The 27429-nt window shown below is 40.5% G+C and overlaps 1 protein-coding gene across 1 annotated transcript in view; it reads left to right on the top strand.

The window, feature by feature from the left end:
* Nucleotides 1–27429, top strand: part of rcan3 (regulator of calcineurin 3) — a 64389-nt gene that overhangs the window by 3759 nt on the left and 33201 nt on the right. The gene's annotated exons all lie outside the window — the stretch shown is intronic.

Below are 27429 nucleotides of genomic sequence, written 5' to 3' on the forward strand. Positions count from 1 at the left end.
GTCATCCACAGCTTTCGCTCCTGTCACGGTTTCAAGCTGTGCTGCAGATTGCTCAACTGCAAAGGCGTACACACACACACACACACCTGATGCTATTATTTATCTGCCAATGAAAATGAATGCAGGGCAGCGGATTACAATATGAATCGTGAGCCATACTCAGCCTGTGCATCTCATTAGTCCATCACCTAGTGCAGCGCGTTATTCATGCCCACTTATAGATGTGGCATCAGGCTTCATACAAAAAGCCCATTTACAGGCATGTCACACACACACACACGCACACACGCACACACACACACACACACACACGCTGTATATATTCTAAGGCCTCTCATAGATGTGTCGAGTCTCGCTACTGCATTATCAGACTCCTTAGAGCGGGAACACTGGGGATCACTGGATCCTGTTTGCTGGAGGAGGATACAAAGCAAATACTTTTAATTTTCTGCCCCTCTAATCCAATTACGCTGTCCTACCATCCCTCCATCCATCCAGCTGGCAAGCCTCACATCTTTCTCTTTAAGTCTTGCAGTATTTTTATTCTCTGTCGAGTCTATTCATCCAACCATCTCTCTGTACTGTGCGTCTCTAAAATATTTTCCTCTCCACTTTCTGATCACTTTTTAACTTAACTAACGTTCCCCGTCCTCAGTTCTTTTAATATTCCCCCTCTCCCTCCCTCTTGCTCCCGAGCGTTCTTTATTTATCCTCTCTATGTATATGAATGCAAAGCAGCGAGGCTAAATCTGGCGCATACACAAAATCCCTTTAAATGAATCACTCCCTGCTTTGTGAGTTTGCTGTTTGTACACCCGTTGCTCCCAGCGGTTGGAGTCTGCCCCCTCCCCTCCCTTTTTCGCTCTCTGCCTCCCCACTTCATTACGATTCACACTCCGGCTTTTAAGTGGAAATGCCACCCACGCACCCTTCAGTCGGAGCATGTCAATAGATTGTTCTCCATATGGTTCGATTAAACGAGCTGCGCTAAAAATAGAACTTTTGACATTTGTTTAAACTTTGCAAACGAGGACAGGAAGGGATGAGGTCTGGAAAAAACAGGTTGCTTGAGATGTTTTTAACGCACAAACAGGGACTGTATGAGGTTGTTTTTGGCTTGTAGCAGTACTCTTTGATTCTATGCACACACACATGCACACACAACTTATTCTAAAAAAATTTCAGCATTTTCCTAACTGCTAAAAACTTGACATGTCTAAACCCGGTGTCTACAGTGAAGAACAGGGACATGGCAACCTACATTTTTGTGTCTTTGGGCTCTTGGCTCCCTTCCAGCACCGACATTACCTTCTGTTTCTGCTCTCAAAGGCCTGCATGCAGGAGGATGGGCTGTTTCTGTAATCACACTGTGCTCTTTCAGAGAGGGAGGGAGGGACACAGAGAGAGGGAGAGACATGTGCCCCCATATTTATAAGAAGCTCTTAGCAAGCTGTAAAAGCCTTTTCCTTTCTTCTGCATTAGTAAAAAGACAGTAAAACCTAGTGGCACACATTTCTCTTTTATCTGCAGTATTTTGTTCCCCTGACCAGCTTTTATGTCGAGAGGAGGGACGCCTTAGAAGTGCTTACTGTTACTTTAGGAGGTTCAGCTCGGGTCAGGTCGGATCAGCCCACCTCTCCACTGAAATAACTGGCTTTATTATTCATTTGCTAATTAAAATTAATTCTCAGAATTAAAACAGGGCTGTGCCACCACAGCTCATGATCTGAATGATCTGTCATATAGAGCTTAAATCTTCGATCTCTCAATTAAGATATCAAATACATATTATTTTTCATTTGCTGTTTGTCACTATTACAGACAGATGCAACATTAAAGTTAAGGCTGCTGACATTTTATGTTAAATCTCTCTAAAAGGTCAAACGTTCGGACACAGTATGAGCATCAAAAAGACTATTTTCATGACTGTCTTTCAAAGGACATTGGAGGTTTTCAGAATAATGATTGTGTTTCTCCCCACCTCCTTGTCCACCATTCATGGTAGGGCTGAGATATATGAAGATATTATATTGTTATGAAGATATGACTATATATATCGTCTTAGATTTTGGATATCATTGTATCGTGATAGGGTATAAATGGTGTTTTTCCCCACATTTTACAGGCTGCATTACAGTAAAGTGATGTAAATTTATCAACTTCACAGGCTTTTCTATTTGTTTTAACACTTGCCTCAACCCACTTAATCATTATATCCACATTATTGATGATTATTGGTCAAAAATCTCATTGTAGATATATTTTGGCTCAAGATATTGCTGAAAAATAGCATGAGACAATTTTCAGAGCACATCACAAAGTCTTTTCTGTTGCATGAAGAAAACAAAAAACCTTATTAAACTAAAGAAACACACATATGGGATTGTTTGGAACAACCTTGCAGCGAATATATCCTTCGTTTATTTACCTTCCTGAAAATAAATTATAATTCGTACATGTGGTTAAATTTTGTAGGGGTTTTTTTGTGCCACCGCGCCGGCAACAGGTGTGTGTTTTCTGGTTGTCAGCATGTTGGTCTGTCCATACATCCCATTATTGTGACGAAGATATCTCAAGAACACCTTGAGGGATGTTCATCAGATTTGGCACAGACGTCCACTTGGACTCAACGATGAACTCATTTTGGTGGTCAAAGGTCACTCTGACCTCAAAAACATGTTTTGGGCCACAACTCAAGAATTCATACACTAATTGTGATAAAATTTCATACAACATTTCATATTCAAAGGGTCAAAGGTCAACTTCACTGTGATGTGATGTCACAATGTTCTGAAAATTGTTTATTGGTAAAAGATTGTGACAAAACAAAGTAAAAGGTGGTACATGTATATACAATATAACAGACGCAATTGACAGACATTAACATAAAGCAGTTATGATGATGTATGTGGTGATATGATAAGAGTCCAGGGCTAGAGATTAGACTCTCTCAGGAAGGGTATGTGTTGGTAATGTGTGTGTGTTCATGTTTTGATGTTTGTGTGTGAAGCAGCTGTGTGTGTGTGTGTGTGTGTGTGTGTGTGTGTGTGTGGTTACTGATTCTAGACAAGTTTGTTTGTTGGGTGAGGAGTAGGCTATGGGATGTGTGGCAGAGAGGGAGAGGAAAAGGAGCTGTCTTGACGTTAAAGTGACTGGATATAAAGTGATATGGTAATAACATAACAGCCATTATCACAAACAGTACATTACAATATAATAAGCACTATTGTAGGAAACTTTGGAACTATACACTGATGAGAAGCGAGCCTGGACTGGCACAAGACAGAGGCAAAGGGGAGGCCACCCCCACCCCGAGCCCATTATTTACCATTATTTAATGCCATAATTCAGAGACAGAAGGGGAAACATTTGGTCAGATAATGAAGCAGTGACACTAATCTTGAAACTGCCGGGTTTCTGCTGCTGTGGAGTTGAAGATGTGTGAGAAGAGGCATCCATGTCATACAAATCAAAGCTTCTTTACGGCAACATCTATATTTCTTCATGTCTACTGTCATGGCTACATATGAGTCTGGACAGACATGGATGTAAACTGTAACTGCAACTTGTCTGGTTCATGGAGGCATACAACCACATGGTGGTAATCATTGTTTTTTTTAAATGTTCTAATATTTCTTAATGTCAGCTGTGGAATGCCCTAGGCAAGTGGTTCCCAACTGGTAGGTCGCGGTCCAAAAGTAGGCCATGGGTCCATTCTGAATGGGCCGCAAGTGACTCGCAAAAGTGTGAAGTTTGTTAAAAACCGCACTTTTTTTTAAGCACAGTGAATTTCCAGCACATAGCTTTTTTTTTTTTCATAGATTTTGAAGTGCCATTTCCTGCTGTAGAGTGAGTGAGTGAGTAATGGACAGATACGTGACAGAGACGTAAAACTAGCTCGACGACATGACCAAATGCATGTATTAAATTGTGTGCGCCTTGAACTAACGAGTAAGGAGAAATCTGGACCCCATGGCTGGACCAGTTGGGAACCACTGCCCTAGGCGAGATAGCTGCGACCACCGTTACAAACTGGCTCAATGAATGTGACAAGTGGTCCACAGAGTCCACACAACAGATTTAGTTAAAACAAGCATCATTTATTAAACTAACCTATAGGAGCTTAAATAACCAATGGAGTGTGTAGGTCAGCAAAGTCAGCAATGAAAGCCATGCATGTGTGTGTGTCAGGTGTGCAGTGGAGGCGTTGACGATGCAAACCAAAGCCCAGGTGAGGCTAATCAAGGCAACCCACTCACTGTTTCTAGTGGCTTTTTAGGCACCAGCTTAGGTGTCATGTAGCAACCTGTCACTGTTTATTCAGCAGGGATAGTGCTACAAAAAGCAGCTGTTTTCCACCAAGACATCCTTGTTTTTCCAGTGGGGATTGTGCCCCCCTTGAATTGGGTATTTTAAGCCAAAACGTGATCTTTTCCTAACCATAACCAAGTGGTTTTCGTACCTAAACCTAACCACGTTAACCAAAACCTTGTTGAAATTTAAAGTTTCAAAATATCCACCACATAGTAACGAACAAATTTAAGGTATCTGTGGTTTGTAGAAAGTAAAATGGCAATATTTTCACCGGTTATTGGGCTACAAATGCCTGTCCCTGTCTTGACAAAGTTTGGTGGACTGTGTGTAGTCACTTCAGACAAGACTTTGTTGTTATATTCCCAACCAAGTTATGGGAATGTTGTCATTATAAAAACCAAACCAAAAACATATGTATAATTAATCTCTACTGAGTCATTTCAGATATGATTTGGAAAATGCTGAGTCGTTTATACCTCCAATTACCTTCCTCAGACTGGCTCTCATTGTGGCTTTAGTGCTGATCAACTACATTCAGCTTATGAATACCATTATCAGCACTGCATAGAGCGAACACAGCTGCAGCCGGTGTGGCCTCTAATTCCGACATGATTCGTTATCTATATCCCCCTCAGAAAGCAAGTGTGCACCAGGAGTGAGGGAGCCGGAGACAGAGGTGTGCGTGGGCAAAGTAACGAGGCAAAGTGGTTTCTGTGCTTGTCAGGAGAAAGGTCAGAGAAGCCATTATAAGTCGTCCCTCATAGTGCCCAGTGTATATCAGGCCTAATCAGCACAGAGCAAAGCTTTCATCGCTGCTACTGCTGCTGTCAGGCTGAGCTCTCCTCAATCCATAACCAGTGCAATCAAGCAAGCACCGGCTGCAAGCTCAATACAACACCAAGCAAAATGTTTTCATCTGACCGCCAATAGACAAGCAGACAAAAATGTTTTTAAGTTGCTGCCCTGTATTGTTATAGTATGAAAGCTTAAAGCTGCACTAAATCATTTTTATATCAACAAAGTGTCAGATGATTCAGCGTAATGTGAAGGAGGCTCACTCACGGTGAATGGCGGGTTGACTCTGCAGAGCATTTCACTATCTTTCACTTCATTGTTTTGGCTTTGCAGCTCACAACTTTACTGCTTTGGTTCACTCTCATCACCTTCATCACCCTCATTTGCTGTTTTGAGCTAAACAGCTCATACAAACCTGCTGCACTATAGAGAAAACACAGCTAAAAGTAAGTGGATATTGGATTTGCATATGTGGAGTGGCCACAAGGAGGTCATTCTCTTAGTTTGTCAGCTAGGGGTGTGCCATATCATATTGCTCATCATAATATCCGTATAATTTCTAATATCATATGAAATATTCATTTCTTGTTGACATATGACGTCATTCTGTTACCCACGGCAACAACAAGCATGGCTGAAAGTGAAATTATTACTGACTCTGCGGTGGTTCCAAAAAGAGGAGCAGCTTCAGTAGTGTGGAATAAACTGTGGCGTCCTGAATGTTTTATGAACAGCCCCGGACTTCTCAGACACTTTTAGTGAGTTACCGATCAGAGGGAACTCATTCAGCGGCTCCTCTGGCAGCATCACAGCGTCTCTCCCTCTACTTTCTCACCGTGAGCACACTGGAGTCGGTGTAGTTTTGTCATAAACCTTTGGGTGCGATAGTTGTGGTATCATAAGAGCCTGTCACAGGTTACAGCATGATGATTAGAGGAGAAATGGCAGAGCATAAAGGTCCAGGTGGAAAAAAAACAACTCAGTCATTTAGGATTTTGCTAAAAGAAGGAAATCACCTGTTGATTTATTTATAGATCCCAGGGCACATTTTTTGTATTTGGGAGCTGTTTAAATGTGTAATTTGTGGTTGATTTTATTTTGTTGAACTATTAATATTGTATACAGAATCTGAATCTCACTCTGAGTTACTGTTGTTGTTTACAAACTAAAGAATGAGAGATTATTTTTGTTTAGTTTTTACTGAATATTTGAAGCAAACTGAAACGATTTCACTTAATTTTAAACTAATTGTTTTACTAATTTGTCATATCATCAAGAATATCAGTATCGCAAAATTACGATGAAATATCGTGATAATATTTTAAGGCCATATTGCCCACCCTTGTTGTCTGTTGCTTGTCTTTCATTAACATTGTGAAATAGGGCTTTTGGCTTTGGCAGAATCATGCCATCGTAAACGTCCCATAAATTATAGTAGAGTTCAGCAGTGACAAAACATAGAAATTTAATGACTCCATATCACAGTCCACATTCATGGGTACCAGTAATCCTCTGGGGTAGCCTACAGTTTGTTGCTCAAATGTCATACAGGAAGCAGTCGTTATGGTGCACTAGTTTGACATAATTCTTTCTACATTTAGAAATGTATCCAGACATGTATCATGGTTGCACTTGCGGATTTGCATATCACAGAGGACTGGATTATTGACCTTGGTTGAGGTCTGTGCTCTCTGAGTGCCCTTCTGGTTATTGTAATGATTACATCTTTGGTCTATGCAGTTCATTATAATCTCATAATTTTCTGTTTAGTAATCACTATCATTGAGTTTTGAATCCTACTTTAATTCCTTCCTCCCTACCTTCCTCATCATTACATAACAATGCACTTTCATCAACAGATTTCACAGGGACAATTTCAACCAGGGACTTAGTTCTTTGGTGAGAAATAGTTGCAATCAAAACAGTCCACAGTGTTTTCTTTGGGTTATCCAAAGTAATTGTGTCTGGAAAATTATTTTTAAATGTCATTTTCAATGCTTCAAGCACCACAATTGGACCTCCATTCACCTCCGGTGTATGAGGCTATAAGCAGAAAACCCACAAGCCCATTAAACCCAAACTATTGGAGTAGCCACTGAATAACTTGTCCGGCAGAAGCCCTTCAAACATTTTCCAAACTGTTCCTGTTAGTAATACATTAGCAGCGTAGCAGCGATAGAGTGCTGTAAGTATGTGAAAAGTTGAACTGCTTCCCTGGACACGGCTGTCCCACTTCAGTCTAATGTGTCTGATAGTGTGACTCATATATATCGGACGATAAAGTAAGACAACCCCAGAGCAGAGTGGAGCACTGAAACACATCAGGGACTAAAGATAGCGTGATGGAGGATGTGAAAAGTGAGATGTAAAGTGAGTGACAGTGTGTGTGCTTTATGTGTACATGTAATGCATGTACATACAGCATGTATGCTCCCGCGTGGTAGTGATACGTTTGAATGTGTCAGACTGTCGGTCTATTTTTGGGTGTTGTCCCCGGGGGGTGAACGTGAGGCAGCGGGTGCTTGGCAGGCTGAAGGTCAGACATGATGCAGTGCAGAGTGAGTGAGTGCCGCTGGCCCCTGCTCCTGCTGCAGCCTGGATATTATTCTGGTACACTGACCGGGGATGTCTCACCGACCTGGTGTGCTTGATTTGCCTTTATTCATCAAACAGAAGAAAGCAGAAAGCAATTTAAGTCAAGCCGACAACAATGAAAAGCAGAGTTGGGGTGAATTGAGCTGTTGTGGCACTCTGGGTGGCAAAGTATTTTGCACATTTGACAAGATGACAGTGTTTTCTTTTGCACTGACAGTTTTCCCACTTTCTCCGTTAAGCTGCAATACTCCTTGCATTTCGATGAGTATCTCAAGTCGAAGTCAGCTGCTAAGTTTTCCAGTGAAGTCTGTGAATACTATGACATGACTGTGTGTTATCTGTACTATCTGCATTATATGTAATGCTAATTTCTGTGTTCACATAACATTGTTGACCAACCTAACTGTACAACACTATGGGTAACTGGGTCACTTTCCTCAAAAAGTCCGGCAGTTGCATTATATGCTTTGAGATTGTGGTACAACTTGGAATTTTATATTCTGACTCCAACTCCATCATGAGATTTTAAAACCTTTCTCCTGAAACAACACCAATGTGCTGCATATCCTTGCATGAAAATCGATCTATCTTTATGATGATGGCATTTTTACAAGCTTCTGGCAAAGGTTCTGCTGAAGCTGAGTGGGCCGAAGAGTAGGCAGTCGCACCAGGCTTTGCAAGAGTGAGAGCTACTTTGTACAGAGTTGACAAACAGCCTGGTCTTTGTTAGTTACTTTCCTGTGTACAGTGTGGGACCCAAAATACTTCCACACACTGCTTCTCAGATGCTTTGGTGTTGTTGTTGTTGTCCACTCAGGACAGCTTTGCTCGCTAGTGTCCTCCATTTTTGTAGCATCTTGCTTAAGCCTAGTTTATAGACAGGTGAAGAGGGCATGCTGCAGGTTAAGCTGAGGGCAAACTACTTCAAATGGTCTGCTGCCCTTGTAGACTGTTAATAAACAGTCTGTTGCATGCATAGACTTAGAATTATGAATTTGAACAGGTAATAACAGTTTGAAAATTAGCTCTGTTCGAGCATATGGTCAGATTTTGTGTAAAAGTGATAGCTCTGATGTTAAGGGCTTAAAATGCCTGATTTTGTTGGCAAAATCACAACTGGAAATGCCGCCATTGACTCACTAAAACACACCCAGTTTTTGTGGCACAATCACAGCTTGTCTAGCTAAAAAAAAAAAAAACAGTTTTGTTGTTTGTTGGTCAGCTTGGCAGCCATCTTGCCTAGGTGTCATGCCACCCACCATCCCCTCTACCTCCAGATGACAAAATCAGTTTATATACACGTAATCAGAACTACATCCCTCTAGAAACGTTGGTCTGATACATATGAAGTGTAATAATATGACATATCTGTGGTTCAAGAAACATAGAATAGTAACATTTTCTTGCAGTGACTGGGCTGTGGTGACCTTTCTCTGCACAGGTTGAACATTTCTAATGATAAAAGGTCTTTGTGTTGGTACATAGGACTGTATCGGCACGTCACTAGTACTGGCCGATATTGGCTTCAAAATGAAATATCAGAATCGGCCAACGTGCTTTTTCTTATTTTGTGCAATATATATACAGTACAGGCCAAAAGTTTGGACACACCTTCTCATTCAATGCATTTTCTTTATTTTCATGACTATTTACATTGTAGATTCTCACTGAAGGCATCAAAACTATGAATGAACACATGTGGAGTTATGTACTTAACAAAATAACTGAAAACATGTTTTATATTCTAGTTTCTTCAAAATAGCCACCCTTTGCTCTGATTACTGCTTTGCACACTCTTGGCATTCTCTCCATGAGCTTCAAGAGGTAGTCACCTGAAATGGTTTTCCAACAGTCTTGAAGGAGTTTCCAGAGGTGTTTAGCACTTGTTGGCCCCTTTGCCTTCACTCTGCGGTCCAGCTCACCCCAAACCATCTCCATTGGGTTCAGGTCCGGTGACTGTGGAGGCCAGGTCATCTGCCGCAGCACTCCATCACTCTCCTTCTTGGTCAAATAGCCCTTACACAGCCTGGAGGTGTGTTTGGGGTCATTGTCCTGTTGAAAAATAAATGATTGTCCAACTAAATGCAAACCGGATGGGATGGCATGTCGCTGCAGGATGCTGTGGTAGCCATGCTGGTTCAGTGTGCCTTCAATTTTGAATAAATCCCCAACAGTGTCACCAGCAAAACACCCCCACACCATCACACCTCCTCCTCCATGCTTCACAGTGGGAACCAGGCATGTGGAATCCATCCGTTCACCTTTTCTGCGTCTCACAAAGACACGGCGGTTGGAAGCAAAGATCTCAAATTTGGACTCATCAGACCAAAGCACAGATTTCCACTGGTCTAATGTCCATTCCTTGTGTTTCTTGGCCCAAACAAATCTCTTCTGCTTGTTGCCTCTCCTTAGCAGTGGTTTCCTAGCAGCTATTTGACCATGAAGGCCTGATTCGCGCAGTCTCCTCTTAACAGTTGTTCTAGAGATGGGTCTGCTGCTAGAAGTCTGTGTGGCATTCATCTGGTCTCTGATCTGAGCTGCTGTTAACTTGCGATTTCTGAGGCTGGTGATTCGGATGAACTTATCCTCAGAAGCAGAGGTGACTCTTGGTCTTCCTTTCCTGGGTCGGTCCTCATGTGCGCCAGTTTTGTTGTAGTGCTTGATGGTTTTTGTGACTCCACTTGGGGACACATTTAAAGTTTTTGCAATTTCCCGGACTGACTGACCTTCATTTCTTAAAGTAATGATGGCCACTGGTTTTTCTTTAGTTAGCTGATTGGTTCTTGCCATAATATGAATTTTAACAGTTGTCCAATAGGACTGTCGGCTGTGTATTAACCTGACTTCTGCACAACACAACTGATGGTCCCAACCCCATTGATAAAGCAAGAAATTCCACTAATTAACCCTGATAAGGCACACCTGTGAAGTGGAAACCATTTCAGGTGACTACCTCTTGAAGCTCATGGAGAGAATGCCAAGAGTGTGCAAAGCAGTAATCAGAGCAAAGGGTGGCTATTTTGAAGAAACTAGAATATAAAACATGTTTTCAGTTATTTCACCTTTTTTTGTTAAGTACTTAAGTATTTTTTTTTTTTTATTATTATTTTTTTTAAAGATATTTTTCTGGCCATTTTTAAGCCTTTAATCGATAGGACAGATGGGTATGAAGCGGAAGAGAGAGGGGGAGTGACATGCAGCAAAGGGCCACAGGCTGGAGTCGAACCCGGGCCGCTGCGGCAACAGCCTTGTACATGGGGCGCCTGCTCTACCACTAAGTCACCGATGCCCCTGCAATGAATGTATTTTCAATGTATTTCCCTCACAATAGGAGTATGCATGCATAATATGATATTAATTCCACCACAAACTTGATGATCACTAAAATTAGGTGGCAAAGAACGTGGACATATTGATATTGGTATCAGTTATTGGTCAAATGCGTTTTTACATATTGGCATATCAGATATGGGCAAAAGATCCAATATCATGCATCCCTGTTAAAAAGGACGAGGACAAGTATGTAATGTAAATGTTTAAGACCCTGCATGCCCATGATGAATCCACACAGGTGATGAGGTCTCTCGGCACGACGGTATTGGTTTGTATAGTTTGTGCTTGATTGAAGTCTTCCTCACTCCCCTGTTTTTATCAGTTAGGACGAAACAAATTACACCTTAATAATTGGATATGTTCCAGACCCAGCCAGCAAAGTGCCGGCTAGCGCCAGTCAGACTTGGTTTCCATTTCGGTATGCAAAGCAGCCTGGCAACGTGCCACTTTTGCCATCTTGAATTGACAGCACAATGTTATTAGTGTGCTGTGTTGTTCCTGCCATGACAAGTCAAAGGCTGTGTCTGAAATTCACTATTCCCTGCACTCAGTCATTTACTACATAGCAAGCTGCATATTTTGGACATAAATCCAAAATGAGATCTGATTACCTCGTTATTAAAAAAACAACTAATCATATCCAGTTACGTAAGTCTATTATGTCACACTGCACTTTGTAAACCTCCAACATATCTACAGCTATTTAAAGATCCCCATGTCCGCATCATGAGAAAATGGCTTTATGTCATTGTTTATTCTTGTATTGATACTCATACAGTACCACTCCCACACCGTCAGCGTCAGGGAAATAGATTTTTTCCTCTTTGAAGTGTGATTACGATTAGTTTTGTGTGCGGTGGCTTTGATAAAAGAGACGACTCATCTTGCCCACAGACTCATCTCACCCCGCCCCTCTCCTACTACACAGGAGCTGATTATGAAACTATTAAGATTTAGCATGCTATGTAAGCTGCTGCGTTATTTGTTCTTAGTCGTGCTCCTGCGAGCCTATTTAAATCAAGATTATTTTCTGGTTCAATCGGTCTAAAAAAAGAAATGTTCTGTGGGCGCTTTCAAGAATAGCAGTTCACATTACAACAGCAGAACATGATCTCTCATTCGACTGAAGTATAAATGGACTCCCATGAATTGAGCTGCAATCATGCAGCCCACGAAACATAAAAATGCTCTGCAGATGATTTGCTTTGAGGTGTGGATGTGTAAAATTAAGGAGCCGAAACAGGCAACAGGGAGTTTAGTCGATCAGACTGAGGATTTATAAGGAAATCAGCCCACTTTTGGATCTGACTGTGCGTCCATATAAAGATGTGTTTTTAAAATGAAAAGGTTTTACTTTACACTTGTGTTGTACATCTAAAACTTGTGAATAGAGATGTTGTACTTCACTCTACTGTGGCTCCAGTTTGGCTCACATCCTGCCCTTATTTCTTTTCTATTACCTTTCTGTTTACTTACAGAGTTTTGTTGACATTTTAATGTTGTCCCAAGCTCTCCTGTGAGGCTGCTTCTTGGAGTTATTTATGAGCAGGGAGAGAGGTAGGGAGACCGGCATCCAAATCAATTTCTGCCGGTTGTCATTTACAGAAAAGGACTATTGACAGCCTGTTGTTGTTGATTTCTTTTTTTCTCTGCACTTGTTTTTCACTGTTGTTATTTTCCTGGAAAAAGGAAAATACAATCATGTTATGTGACTCTCCTCCCCCCTCCCCCGATTCAATTTGGTTTCCTTTGGTTCTTGTTTGTTGCTGTTTTTCTTTAGATCTTTTATTTGTTCTTTTCTCCCATTAGTGCTTTTCTTTTCTGTCGTTTAAGTTTGTCTCCGTGTACATCTCACTTTCACCGCCTATCACTGTCTCCATCATGTTGCTTATTGACGGTCGATACCCAAGTTAATGGCGTGTGCGGCCTGTGTGGCAGCATGTCTGTGATTTGTACAGTGTGAGTGTGTATTGCTCAGGCAGCAGGTGGTTGTCTGAAACAGATATGGAAGCTATAACATAACTCTCTTTTCATCCATCCTTTAAAGGGACAGTTCACCCTTAAATCAAAAATACATATTCTTCCTCTTACCTGTAGTGCTGTTTATCAGTCTAGCTTGTTTTGGTATGAGTTGCTGAGTGTTGGAGATATCAGCCTTAGAAATGTCTGCCTTCTCTTGAATATAATGGAACTAGATGGCACTCGGCTTGTGGTGCTCAAAGCGCCAAAAATATACATTTGACAAACTCCACAGCAATGTCTCTTTCCAGAAATCATGACGAGGTTACTCAAGATAATCCACAGACCTTGTTGTGAGCAGTTTCATGTAGGAACTATTTTCTGTCTACCAAACTACATCTGTATCACCGTGCAGAAGGAAACGTGCGTCTACTGCTGCCTCACCTAGCACCACTTTAACCCTTTTCCACCGAGCAGTACGGTTCGGTACGCATTTTTTTCCGTTTCCACTGTGAAAAGTTGTGGATGGTCCCCCCTCTGTTGGGGTACCTAGCACACAGATCTGGTACTAAAAGGTGGAGCTGTGAACACTGGAGTCTGTTGAATGGTCAGCAGTGGACGGTCACTCTGCTCAGGGCTGAGCTGTGGCTGGTTTTGTGACCATTGTTCATACCCTGGAAAGTTTTACATACATTAGTAAACTATAACTATCAAATGAAAGTATGTGTTGCTGCCTCTCGCAGCAGCTGTAGCCAACAGCTGGCGACTTCTAAGGTGAAACGTTTACTTGTAATATTACCCAATGCATGAGGTGACGACATGAATCTATCAACACACCTTGAATTTCAATATGACAACTTGTTTTTTATTGTCTCTCTTAGATGACACAGACTTAAAGTAATGAGTGGATCTTCAAACATTTAAAAATATATATATTAATTTGGACGAGATTATGCGAACTGCATATAATCTAATCCTTATTTGGAGAAAAAAAAGCATCATGGCATGTTGTTCCTGTGGGCTACAGCCGACTGAGCTTGCCTTAAAAGGACTAAATGCACAAACCCACTACTTTTAAATATCCCATGGAGAGAGACTCTCACTGCAGCCTGGTCTGTTTGTTCTGAAAATGTTGGCGTGTCGTTCTGCGGACAGTAAACAAGGTGCAGACTGAGGAGGAAACAGAGTGAGTGCTGGACGGAGCAGTGAGTGACAACAACCCTACCCACATTTAAGTGTACTGTTTGCAGTGGAAACGCTAGGGTCTAGGTACCATGTCTGAAGGGTTACTTTTGGTTCCAAAGGTACCATACCGAAAGTGTTTGGTGGAAACAGTGCTTTAGCTAGCTAATGTTACAGCTCAGCCGAAGAAGACGCCATTAATGTTTACGTCTTGTGTTGTCATGAGCATGAGCCTCTCATCCATGAGTAGATGCACGCTTCCTTCTGTGTGGTGATACTGTACACCAAAACAATCTGCATTGATAAACAGCACTACATGTAAGAGGAAAAAAATCTATATGTAGGATTTTGGGATGGACTGTCCCTTTAAAGGTTGCACCCTTCCACCACTTGTTCTCATCAGAGTAGCCGTGTGGATCTTATGGCTTTATATTAATGAAATAACAGAGAGCTCTTCCTATCCTCTGGTGAAGAGAGATCATTTCCTTCTCCCTCTTTGTTTGCCTCAGAAAATGGCACCCACATCTCACAGCACTGTGTCTCTGAGACCACCTCAGGTCCTTCCCCGCTTGTTTTTTCCCCCCCTCCTCCTTGTTGTGTCTGGTGTTCCAGCAGCGGCGATGCCAGCACGCGGGTCAGAGAGTCCGCCTAACCAATCCAAAGATTTGACCTGATTTCACAGCAAAGCAATCAGTGGAACCATCGGCACGTGTCGCTCTGTGCATCCTCGTCCATCCCCCTCCTCTCCCTCTGTCTCTGTCCCGCTCACACACAGCTATACGGCAGCTCATCTCTCCAGCTCCTAAGCTGCTGGACTGGGTTAAAACATTGAACAGCTGCTGGTGGCCCACCAGATGTGGGCTGTGAACCAGAAACACACTATGCTGTCAGCTCCCATGTTTGGACAGTGTTTGTGATGCTGTTTGTAAAAGCACATAGAGTACATAAAGCCAGCCTCTGTTAATTTATTTATTAACTCATTTACATATTGATGTTGTTTACATATTGAAAGGTGTTCTCACAGCAGGCTTTATATCCTACGAACAACAAATTTCCCCACTGTACCCCACAGAACATTATATTCAACAACTACTCAACAGGTAACTATGAATGACCATCATACCTCACAGTATTGTTTGGCAATAACTCCAGGTTTAATTAACTTAAATTTTTGGGCTCCACGTGAGGTCCAAACTTAGTGTGACAAAATACATTTGGATAGGACTGCAGCTTTTTTCTTTTTCTTTCCCTTTTTTTTATTATTGACTAAACTGTCAAATAGTTTTTTATGGTTAACCAAATATTGATTTAGTCCATAAATGCCAGAAAATAGTAAAAGAGGCCCATCAGTAGTTTTTAGGAGATGAGTCGTCTTTGTCAAACAGCTTGTTTTGCCTAACCAACAGATATTTAATTTATAATGGCATGAAAACAGAAAAAAATCCAACAAATCTTCACTTTTAAGCAAAACATTGACTTCATATTTATTCGATTATAAAAACTGTTAATAATTATATTTCTGTTGATCAACTAAGTGATTATTGAGTAGTTGTCTTAGCCCTCACAGTGGATCAGTATTTAGTATCAGTTTCTAACTGGCCATCAACAACAAACTTATAATAAACTTAATAGAATAATATAATTAGTATAAACATCTGCATAAACAGAACGTTTGTGTGTAAACAACTCTACTGTGGTGCATTACAAGCAGTGGGAATCACCAGAGGCTCCACGATACGATATTATCAGGATACATAAGTCCCAATACAATATTATTGCAATTTTAAACCTGTTGCAATATGCTGAGTATTGCGATAAAATATATTGCAATTTATTACCTTTTTTTCTACTGCAAATTATGTCCCCAAAGGCAAACTTCGTCAATATCAAGAGTTTTATCAAATTAAATAAAGTAATTTGTCTGTTCATCTCACTTCAGTCATTCTTATTGCAGAAAAATGTATCTAGCCAACTGAAAAAGCAACTGATTATATTATTCTAGTAAGCTACCAAAACTTTATTTTGTCGATACTTTGTGTCCATGTAACGATACGATATTGCCACACAAAAATTTCAAGATACTATGCTATATCAATTTTTCCCCCACCCCAGTGCATTATTTCCCTTATATTCATTCGCCAGTACATTGAGTTTTGTTATTGTTCAGTGCTTTCCTCCTCCAAAATGAATACATTTAAAGTTGCATGAGATTATTTTCATTTAAAACAATTGAAACAACTTTAAATACTTATATAACAGTTTCTATGAAACCCATATGGAGCATCACCATGTTCCTGATAGAGAAGGAAAGTTCACCATGCTTTAATTCCCACGGCAACTTGACAGCTAATGACCAGAGTTGTCTGAATATGAAAACTTGAGTATTTCTCTGTAACTATAAATATTTATTAATTCATATTCAATGTTTGTAGGAAAACATTTAGGTATTATTTATTATGTGTTTAACACTCAGCTAATCTCCTTTATTAAATCTGTGAGGGATAGTTTGTTCAGATTTGACAGGCAACTAGGAATGCACTGATATGTCGGCTGAACATCAGTATCAGTCGATATTGGCCTTGTTGACTGCTATCAGCCTATTGTCAAATAAGATGAGACTCACCAGTGGCAGTGCCCGATGTAAAAAAAACAGGATGCATTTGCTACTAAATCCTGATTGGTGCTCAGAAGTACACGACATCACTTTTTCCACCTGAGCCAAACCCCTCTCTACTCTTTAAACCAGTGAAAACAACTCAACCAACTCACAGAATTTCTCAGCTGAAATAACTTAAACGGTTATAATTTCAGCAAAACCTTTGTGATTATATACAACCCTGATGTGATATACAGAAACAGTGAAGTTTTGCCACATGTATCGGAATTTAGTATGTCCTACTTGTACAGGTTATTGCTTCTAAGTAGCCTCGGTGTACCTAGGTCGAACACTGAATGAAATGGTTAATTTGATGCATCACATCCACTTTTTGTTATGTTTGATGTGATATGAAGCATTTGTTGATGGTTTTGTTGTTTAGTTGAATGTTGTTTTGTGTTTTTATGCCTCTGGGCCAGCACAAGCCATAGAGTGCCGAAGTCACGCCCCTTCCGGTAGAGCTCATGGGACCTTAGATCGGAAAAAATATGAATGGCAGTGAATGGGGAGAACAATATTATCTTTTGTTCCCGTTTGAGTTGCGACATGAAATCTAAATATGTTGTTAATGAATTTAAAACATAAATTTTAAGGTCAGGAAAGTCATACTTTGTGGTAAAACTGTTGAGATATAAGCTTTTTAATTAGAAAGACTCAAGAGTACACAGGAGGAGGTCGCGTATGTGACGTCATAGCTTTCGCTCGCTTCCTGCAGCTTGGCCTCCCCCCTGAAATTCCACTGTTTTATGATTAATCGATTTATGATTGAAGATGTCTGTGTGTTTTGTGCCAGGTTGCAGTCCAAGCTGCTGGAAGCGAGCGAAGGCTATGACGTCACATACACGACCTCCTCCTGTGTAGTCTTTCTAATTACGTTTTTTTCAAAAGCTTATATCTCAACAGTCTCTATAGCTGGAGGCATTATGTTTTCGGGTTGTCCGTCCATCCCATTCTTGTGAATGGGATATCTCACGAAGGCCTTGAGGGAATGTCTTTAGTTTGGCACAAACGTTCACTTGGACTCAACGATGAACTGATTAGAGTTGTGGTGGTCAAAGGTCAAGGTCAGTGTGACCTGGTATCTGTCTCATTCTTATGATTGCAAAATTTTCCAAACACCCCGAGTGAATTTCTTCAGATTTGGCACAAACGTCCCCTTGGATTCAGTGATGAACTGACTGGATTCTGGTGGTCAAAAGTCAAGGTCAGTGTGACTTCACAAACTACGTTTTTGGCCATAACTCAGGAATTTATTTGCTAATTATGACAAAACTTGACACAAATGTCTAATAGGTTATAATAGGCATTTTATATTCAAAAGGTCAAAGGTCAACTTCACTGTGACATAATGTTCTGCATAAACATTTTCCTGACCATTACAGAACGTCTTATCTCAGGAACAGAAGGGGAGACATTTGTTCAGATACTGAATTGGTGACTAATCTTGGGTGCCCAGCTTGAAACTGTGCTGATTGTATGTTTCTGGCTTGAAGATGAGGGCGAAGCATCCATGTTTTGACAGACGTGGATGTAAACTATGAGTGCAACTTGACTAATTCTAGTCTAGTGTTTATGTGAAACAGTAGACGTCCTGGGATGGAAGACAACTTTCAGATTCTTTGCTGATAACAAAGTGAAATCAAATGAAATCAAATCAGTTGCATATGCACATTTCCCATGACAACAGGCTCATTTTTGTTAATAAGGAGAAAAGAGTTAGACTGCGAGTTGGCCTCTGGGAGTTGTCTATCACTGTTAATCAAAGCCCGATTGCCAGAAGTCGTGTAAAACTTATCTGTCAACATTTCTCTCATCCAATTCACTAAATGCTGCAGCAGCCACATTCCCTCTCTCACATTTCATCCCGTCAGCTCGTCTGCGGAATTCAAACCACCAGATAAAACAAACGCCAGGCTTTGAAGGAGCGTTGATCGAGGCTACTTGTGCTCGTCATTTACATTTGATGGCTGGTGTCTGCTCCTCAGGAATTCATGCTGTCCTTTGCACTTGACAGAACCTCACTCTCTTTCTTTCTCTCTTTCCATTTTCACACACCCGCTCACCACTTATATTCCCTCTACGCCATGCTGCCTCCCCGCGCCTCTCTGTTCTCCCCCGTTCTTTCTCACCTACACTCTGTAGATCTGTCTCTCTGCCCTGTAGACACTCTTTTATCCTCCCATCCCTCTGTCTCCCCCTGGCTCCCTGCGCCTGTACTTGGCTGCTTGCTTTATAAATAGCTTGGCCTAGATTACAGCAGCTGCATTGGCGCTGGCACCAGGGGTCGGTTTGGCTGGGCCAGGAGAGGTAGCCTGGTGAAACAAGAGGTTGGCAGTGAAGGGATGGAGCGTGTGTGTGTGTGTGTGTGTGTGTGTGTGGGTATCTGTGTGAAGATCATGAGGATAGTGCACCGCAACCGATCTGCATGCCTGCAGTGGCCAAGCTCCAAAGTTTGTTTTTTACACTGTCATTCCTCCCATTCTTCTGCTGTCTCACACACACACACACACACACACACACACACACACACACACACACACACAAACATAAAGCTCTTATCTCTTGTGTGTCTGTGAGAGCTGTTATCACATTTTTCTGCATTTCTATTTTGGGTGAATTCTTGTAGTGAATAAATCTCTTCCAGTGAATGTGTGTGTGCGTGTGTTCAGCTTGAATGTGCACATGACGTCGCACACACACAATACATATTTGCATGCATTCCTTTATTTGTCCTCGTGTTAATGTGTTGCATTGTTTGATTCATGCATTAACATATGTGTGTGTGTTTGGAGCATGCGTACATCAGCCCACCGCGATGATCCACTGCCCTGATTTCCTCCCTCCTGCTCCTCTGCAGAGCGCCACTTCAGAATACAAATTCTGCTCGTCAGTGAGTCTGAGACACAGCGTCTCAGCCTTTGAGCATCGCTGCTGCCTCGCTGCCTCCTTCTCTTCTCATCTCTTATGAAGTGCATCATGCATGTTAGAGACTCTGCAATACCCAGATTTTGACTATTGTGCCTTATCTGTAAATTTATGCTGCATTTACATCACATTAGTTCATTGTTACATGCACATGAGGAAACAGAGGGTAAATGAAAAGGAAAATCAGAGCAAAGATTTCTATCTGCTTTGTATTTTTATCTGCATGATGCAACACACTCTAAAACCATAAGAATATGTAACTGTACTGTGGCTTTCACTGCATTACTACAAATTTAGCTACAGTGTATGTGGATTATCCTTTAAGGAATAGTTTGACATTTTTGGGAAATACTCTTATTCCTCTCTTTGCAAAGCCTTAGATAGAGATAGATGCTTGTTGCCTTTGAACAGCGAGCTCTTTCCCTGTTTTCAGTCTTTGCAAATCTAAACTAACCGACTGCTGGCCCAGATTTACAGAGGAGAGACTGGTATCAATCATCTCATCTAACTCTCAGCAAGAGCACAAATACAGTGTTCTGCAGTACACATTGTAGGTGTGTGAATTTATTGCAGAAATGAAATATCAGCCATTAGAAAAAGTGTCATCCTCCTATTTAAAATAATTGTTAGTATTAGAGTAAAACACCTACTGAGACTGTTATTAACACGTCTTACAAGGTGGCAGTATTTTGAAAGGTTATAATCATCTGCATTTTGTGAGAAATGAGGAGTTTCTGTTCTCAATTACGAATTCTTATTTGAAATGCATGAGGAATGCAATGTATTTTCCGACATGAAGTCGAGGTTCGGGGCGTGCTGACTGTGAGATCTAACAGAGGGAATTGTGAATGAGGAGAAGAGAATCGAGAATGAGGAGGAGGAGGAGAGCTGCAGAATGAGGCCAGAGAGCAAGGAAAGTGCTTCATCATCCACAGCGAGCCATCCTGCTTATCAGCTGTGACAAAAAGGATCAGAGTGCTTTGATAACCAAAACATTTATGTATACATCCGATGCACTGTGCTGTATATCAGTGGCAAATAGTATAGAGCTCTATTAGATGAACTCAATGATCCCTTCATGGACACCATACGTCATGTGGATGCAATTTAACGCTTTCGCTTATATTAAAGTGAATAATGCATTTTTTCATACAGTTGAATTGTAAATGTTGAGGTCACTTTGTTCAAGTTTGCATTTGTACTACAATCACTTGAAGTGGCAGGAGGTGGATGTTTTCATCACTTATCTATTATATTTAGGAAACTGTCTCAACAATTTATCCATAGGTTTTAGCTACTATTACTATTGCTACCATTTATGAATTATCTTTTGCTGTTTCAACCATTTATGCATGAGTGTAAGCTATTTCAACCATTTAGTATCTGTGTTTTACCCAACTATTTCACACACTAGCAGCACACTCTTTAAACCATTTATTAAGTTTTAGGTAATGATTTCAACAATTTCATTATTACCTTTAGCTATTTCAACCATTTATCCATAAGTTTTAGCCAACAACTATTTAATCTTCATTACTATTTTACTCTATTACTGTTTCAAACATTTAATCTTTAGTTAACTACGTATTTCATTATTTATTGATAATCTGTAGCTATTTCAACCATTTATCTACAACTTTTAACATTTCAACCATTTAACTGAGATTTAGCTAACTATTTCAACCATTTATTCATTATTTTTAGCTATTAACATTTAACAATATCAACCATTTATCTATAAATTCTAGCTAACTGTTTCAACCAACGTTATTCATTATCTTTAGCTATTTCAACCATTTATCTATAATGTTTAACTATTTCAGCCATTTATCCATAGGTTTTAGCAAACTGTTTCAGCCATTTAACCATAAGTTTTAGCTAACTGTTTGAACTTGTCATTCATTACTTTTTAACTATTTCAACCATTTATCCATAATGTTTAACTATTTCAATCATTTAACCATGAGTTTTAGCTGTTTCAACCATTTATCTATAACATTTAACTATTTCAACATTAAACTGAGATTTAGATAACTATTTCAACCATTTATCTGTAACGTTTAACTATATCAACCATTTATCCATACATTTTAGCTTACTATTTCAATCAGTGTTATTCATTATCTGTAGCTATTTCAACCATTTATCTATAACATTTAACATTTCAACCATTTAACTGACATTTAGCTAACCATTTCAACCATTTATCCATAACATTTAACTTTATCAACCATTTATCCATAAATTTTAGCTTACTATTTCAATCAGTGTTATTCATTATCTGTAGCTATTTCAACCATTTATCTATAACATTTAACATTTCAACCATTTAACTGACATTTAGCTAACCATTTCAACCATTTATCCATAACATTTAACTTTATCAACCATTTATCCATAAATTTTAGCCAACTATTTCAGCCAGTGTTATTCATTATCTTGAGCTATTTCAACAATTTATCCATAATGTTTAACTATTCCAACCATTTTTCATCATTTTTATCAATGTCAACCATTTATCCATAGCATTTAACTGTTTCAACAATTTGTCCATAGCGTTGAATTATTTCAGCCATTTATTTGTAAGTTTTAGCGAACTATTTCAACCATGTAATCATTATCTTAAGCTATCTCAACCATTTGTCCATAATGTTAAACTAATTATTTGTAGCTATTTCAACCATTTATCTTTTTTTATTTATTTTTGTTAAATCAGTCATCTAAAGCATATCTGTAAACATTACGCATTCATTTATCCATTATTTTTTGCCAACTCTTACAACTTCTCTGCTTGCTTGCTAAGTAGTTTTAAAGTTTCAAGACTTTCAATCAGAGTTGGTGGTATTCAGGTGTTTCAAATGACTCAGGCAGAGGTGTGAACTACGCAGGCAGCCTCTTGTAGCTAGCTTGTATAAAATACATACATTTTTTATTATTAAATCCTGTTTTTATTATAATTAGCTGAGCAACTCCACACACCTTCCACACGTCTCGTGACAACTGCAGTCCTCCTGTTACAAATAGACCTACTCCTGGCTGGGAATCACTCCTTTAGAGCACAGCAGTAACACCTGAGTAGGTAAAGTAGCCAGACTAAATGGGAGGTTAAGTATAGACAGAATTTGAGTTAAGCACCTGCTCATCTGAAGTTTTCTTTCAGCAAGACACTGAATCTCTACCATCTCTTGTTGACCCGAAGCTTCGTAAATAGGGGCAGTGAAAAGAGAATTTTTCCAACAAGCCATAAATAAATGATCACAGCATTTGGCGAGCTAAGGCTACATTAGATTCCAGAGAACAGAGTAGATTTAAAAGAAAAGACGACACAGGCACACTGTTTTATTACTTCTGAGCTTGTGATTAATGAGCTGTGAGGGTGATTTTGAAATAAAATCTAAATCTGTCAAGTAACATCTTCTCTGCTGCTCTGCTTTAAAGAATAAAACAGATTCACTCCCAGCAGATGAAGCCGCTGACGGTACAGTTCAGACTGCGGCCAACATGTTACAGTGTCTGAGATGTGGTGTTTTTGGCATTTCAGGGCGGATTGTTCCAGACTGGGTGACTGACTGATGCTGTCTGGTGGAGGAATGTCACAGTCATCCTCACATATCTCAGTCATGTTCTCCGTCTGCACAGCGTGGACAATGCCTGACACACACAGACATAAATAGCCCTCACTGCCTAGAGCTTTAATATTAATGGCTTATAGGGGACTTAGCTGTCTCTGCCGGCTGGGCAATTATTATTATGAAACGGAGGGAGGGAGAAGGATGGTCTGAGTGATGGAAAAAAAGACATGGTCTATTATGCAATGGCATAATGTCTGTGGGAATTTTTGGTCCTCAGCTGAAGTGGAAACTTGCACTGTATCATCATAATTAAGAGAAAAAGGAGCTGTGGCAGCAGTGGTTCAGTCAGCTTCATCAGCTGCTTTATTGTGAGTGATAAAGAGCCGCGGTACAGTTAATCTCCGATCAACAAGTCAGCACTAAAAGTACAGTAAAGCTCACTGAGAAGTTCTTTTAAAGTTTTCATATCGAAGTCTTTCCAGGATCTACAAGGCATCGGCACTGAAGACTCTAAGCCCCATATTAGATTGTCTATTAATTTTCAGCATGTACGGAGACAACAACGCTGGCAATAAACACATCAGCGTGACCGTCTTATAACCATGTTGTTTGTCTGTTATTCTTAGACCCATGAAGCCACATAACATGTCAAGTGAAGGCAGCACTGATGTCAAAGCATGCAGCTGACAGGCATGGTTATGCAATCATGCCTTCATAGGAAAAAGAGTGCAGTGCTGATGCCTTCACTAGGCGTTGTGTTTTTGACGCATGCTGCTATGGATGTTTGTCAGTGAGTATGTAATTCAAGCCTATACAGAAAGATAGTTTATGGTATGTTATGCAGGCCCACAGGAAGTGTGCCGGACTTTGAAGCCAATCGCATAGTGGCCAAACAGTGGATTTACAGTGTCCTGGCCATCATGTGATGCCATTAAGCCCAAAACGACTTTTTCCCATAGACTTTAATTGTGAAAAACATGTCTGTAAATCAATGGATACATTTTTTCTGAATGTCACAACCTCCACAAAATGACCCATTTTACTATCAGAATTTGATCCATTCTGTACGATAACATTTGCAAAGTCTAGAGGAGCTTCACGATTCAATCATTTCACTCCCATTGAAGGTGGCAGAGCCCTGAAGCGGAAGGATCCGGCTTGGCTGGCAGAAGTCTAGTGCACTTGCTTTATTGGTCCAATGATGCAGAAGCAGCAGTGCCGGCCCTAGGCATAGTCAGTACAGGCGAATGCTAAGGGTGCCGTCATCCATAGGGGGAAATGGGGGAAATGTTTATCTTTTACTATTTTTTTACCAGTACTAATCCTGGATATATTTTATATATTAGGTAAGGCAACAGTAAACACAAAGCAAAGCCCACTAAATCGTAGAGAGGCCTTTTTCTTGGGTTCCTGCCACCCTCCGGCACCCCTCCCTAGCTTGTTACACTTAACCTGCTCTCTTGGGGAGACGGGCAAGTTATCTGATGTCACATGAACCCTGAAACACACTGTATCATTATCATGCCAAAACAACAAAAGCTCTCTGGTGTCCACTCAACTAGCACTACTCTACTGAGAGGAGTTTATGTGCAGAGAAAGAACATGGGAAAAAAAAAAACAAGAAATCCATGTTGAAATCGTCAGGAGGAGAGCTAGTTATCGTTTCTTCTAAGCGGTCGGTGGCCGCAACCAACAGCTCACGGATGTTTCATTTATATACATTGTGAAACATTCAAGTGCCAGGGGGAGACTCACTGAGGCACCAAATGTGCTAGGGCCAGCACTGAGAAACACTGCTGATCATAAGAAAATTTTTATATGGGGCAGTTGAGCATTTGTGGCATCATGTGGCACTGAGCAACTTCCACAGGAATGAACGGGTCCTGCCTCCAACGCTGTATCCAGTTCTCCTTATACATCCATGATATTATGTGGTAAACACCTTATCAAATATAGCCCATGTATAATTTTTGATCACAACGTTATTATCAGTAAACGAAAGCTGTTGCTTGTAATGCTGCTGGTACATGGGTGATGGACACAATAACAAGAGCACTTGCATAGTCTTATGCAGTGGTTCCCACCTTTTTTTTGCTTGTGACCACTAATACAAAGCAATATATATTTGCAAACCTTACCCTCACAAGGTGCACGTTCTTAAGTTGTGAGCAGTTAAATCATAGAGCAACTTTTTCCCTTTAAGTTTTTCATTTAATTACTTTTAATGGGAGCCGAAGAGCTGTAATATCAGTGTTTATCAAGAGAAAAAGCAGACTAGAGAAAAGTAAACATAACTGATACGATGAGCCAATCGACAGAATGGCCAGCCATTTTTATTTAGTTATTTATTAATTATAAACACCGAACATTTATAGTTCCTCAAACTTTCCTTCTCAGTTATATCTTTCTTGATTTGGACTGATATATAAAATGTATTCGTGTCACATTGGACTGTTTGTGATGTTTCACTTTCTTTGGTATTTTATAGGCTGAAAATATAATTGACAGATTGTTTTAGAGCTTCAATGGCTAATCAATTAGTTGTCCACTATTGAATTAATCTCCAGATAATTTTATTATTGTTGTATGAGTACCTTGACAGTAAACTGAATATATGCGTGTTGTGGGCAAAACGAGATCTGAGGACATCACCTGGAGCTTTGGGAAACACAGATTAACATTTTTTACCATGTTCTGACATTTTATAGAGCAAACAACTGAATGATTAATTGACATTGAAAATAATGGTCAGTTGCAGCTCTAGGTTGAGTGTCCCCATTTCGGGCGAGGTGCTCAGAGTCCAAATATGCCGTGTCATCAAGGTCTTCTTGAATCGCTCTTAGTCTGGCCCCTCCCCTGGGACCACTCTGCCTTTGGAGACCCTACCAGGGGCTGTTAGCCCCAGACAACACAGCTCCCAGGTTCACAGGGACATGTAAACCCCTCCGCCACATTAAGGTGGTGATTCTCAGAGGGATTACATATCTCATCTGGCCTGGGAATGCCTTGGGGTCTCCCAGGAGGGGTGCTTTGCTTGGCCTGCTGCCCCTGTGACCCTGCCCAGGATGTATTATTATTCTTCAGTATCACGATCACTTGTCAATGTAATGCATTATTATTTTCTTAGTCATGTGCAATACTGCTTCTTAGTTCATTGTTAGTAACTTTTGTACTTATTGTACTCCTGTTGTTGCTCTATTAGGCTCTGGTTTTTGCTTCTGCTCCTTGAAAACACTTCTTATCTTGTATATTTTGCCAGATATTTAATACTCTATTGCAGTGGCTTGCAGACTTCTTGAAGGGCAGGGGTGAAAAGAAAAAAAGGGCACTTTAGCGTGCATTTTGGCTCCCAAGAGGGCACTTTAGCGCATGTTTTGGCTCCCAAGAGGGCACTTTAGCACACATTTTGGCTCCCAGGAGGGCACTTTAGCGTGCATTTTGGTTCCCAGGAGGGCACTTTAGCGAGCGTTTTTCAACCCCCCCCCCCGCACACCACTGCTCTATTGTTTAAAACTGGGCCCAGTGAATGACCCTGACCCAGGGAACCCACATCGTTGAAACTGTGGTTACTATACTTAGTGTTGTGTAATTTCAAGCAGTCTGCGGCACAAGAATTTCCTTCGGGATAAAAAAAAGTTCTATTGAACTGAAATGAATTGAATAAGTGGATGAAAATGGATGGATGGATGGGTATCACCACAAACTATGACCTTAAAATTGCTTCCACATTTCTCAGATACAGCCTTAAAAACAGCAGCTATTGAAGGGCTTTTCGACTTGACTGTATATTACATAGATGCTCCTGGTGTTATGTCCATCCCCTGTGGAGATGTGCTTATTGTACTGTATGTTCTGTATATAGGAGCATCATTCAGAGGCATGAATGGTAGATCACAGGTTCTGTGTGGGAATGCAGAGACTTAGTCAGGGTGACACTGATGCTGAAATAGCTTGATGTACACTTTGGCTGATGAGCTGAATTTTTCCAAAACGGTTGTGACACATTTTTTTTTTTTAATCTCCAGCAGCTCAGTGAACTTAAACACACACACACACACACACACACACACACACACACACACACACACACACACACAC

This window comes from Epinephelus fuscoguttatus, linkage group LG14 (assembly GCF_011397635.1).
Source record: "Epinephelus fuscoguttatus linkage group LG14, E.fuscoguttatus.final_Chr_v1".
Taxonomy (NCBI): domain Eukaryota; kingdom Metazoa; phylum Chordata; class Actinopteri; order Perciformes; family Serranidae; genus Epinephelus; species Epinephelus fuscoguttatus.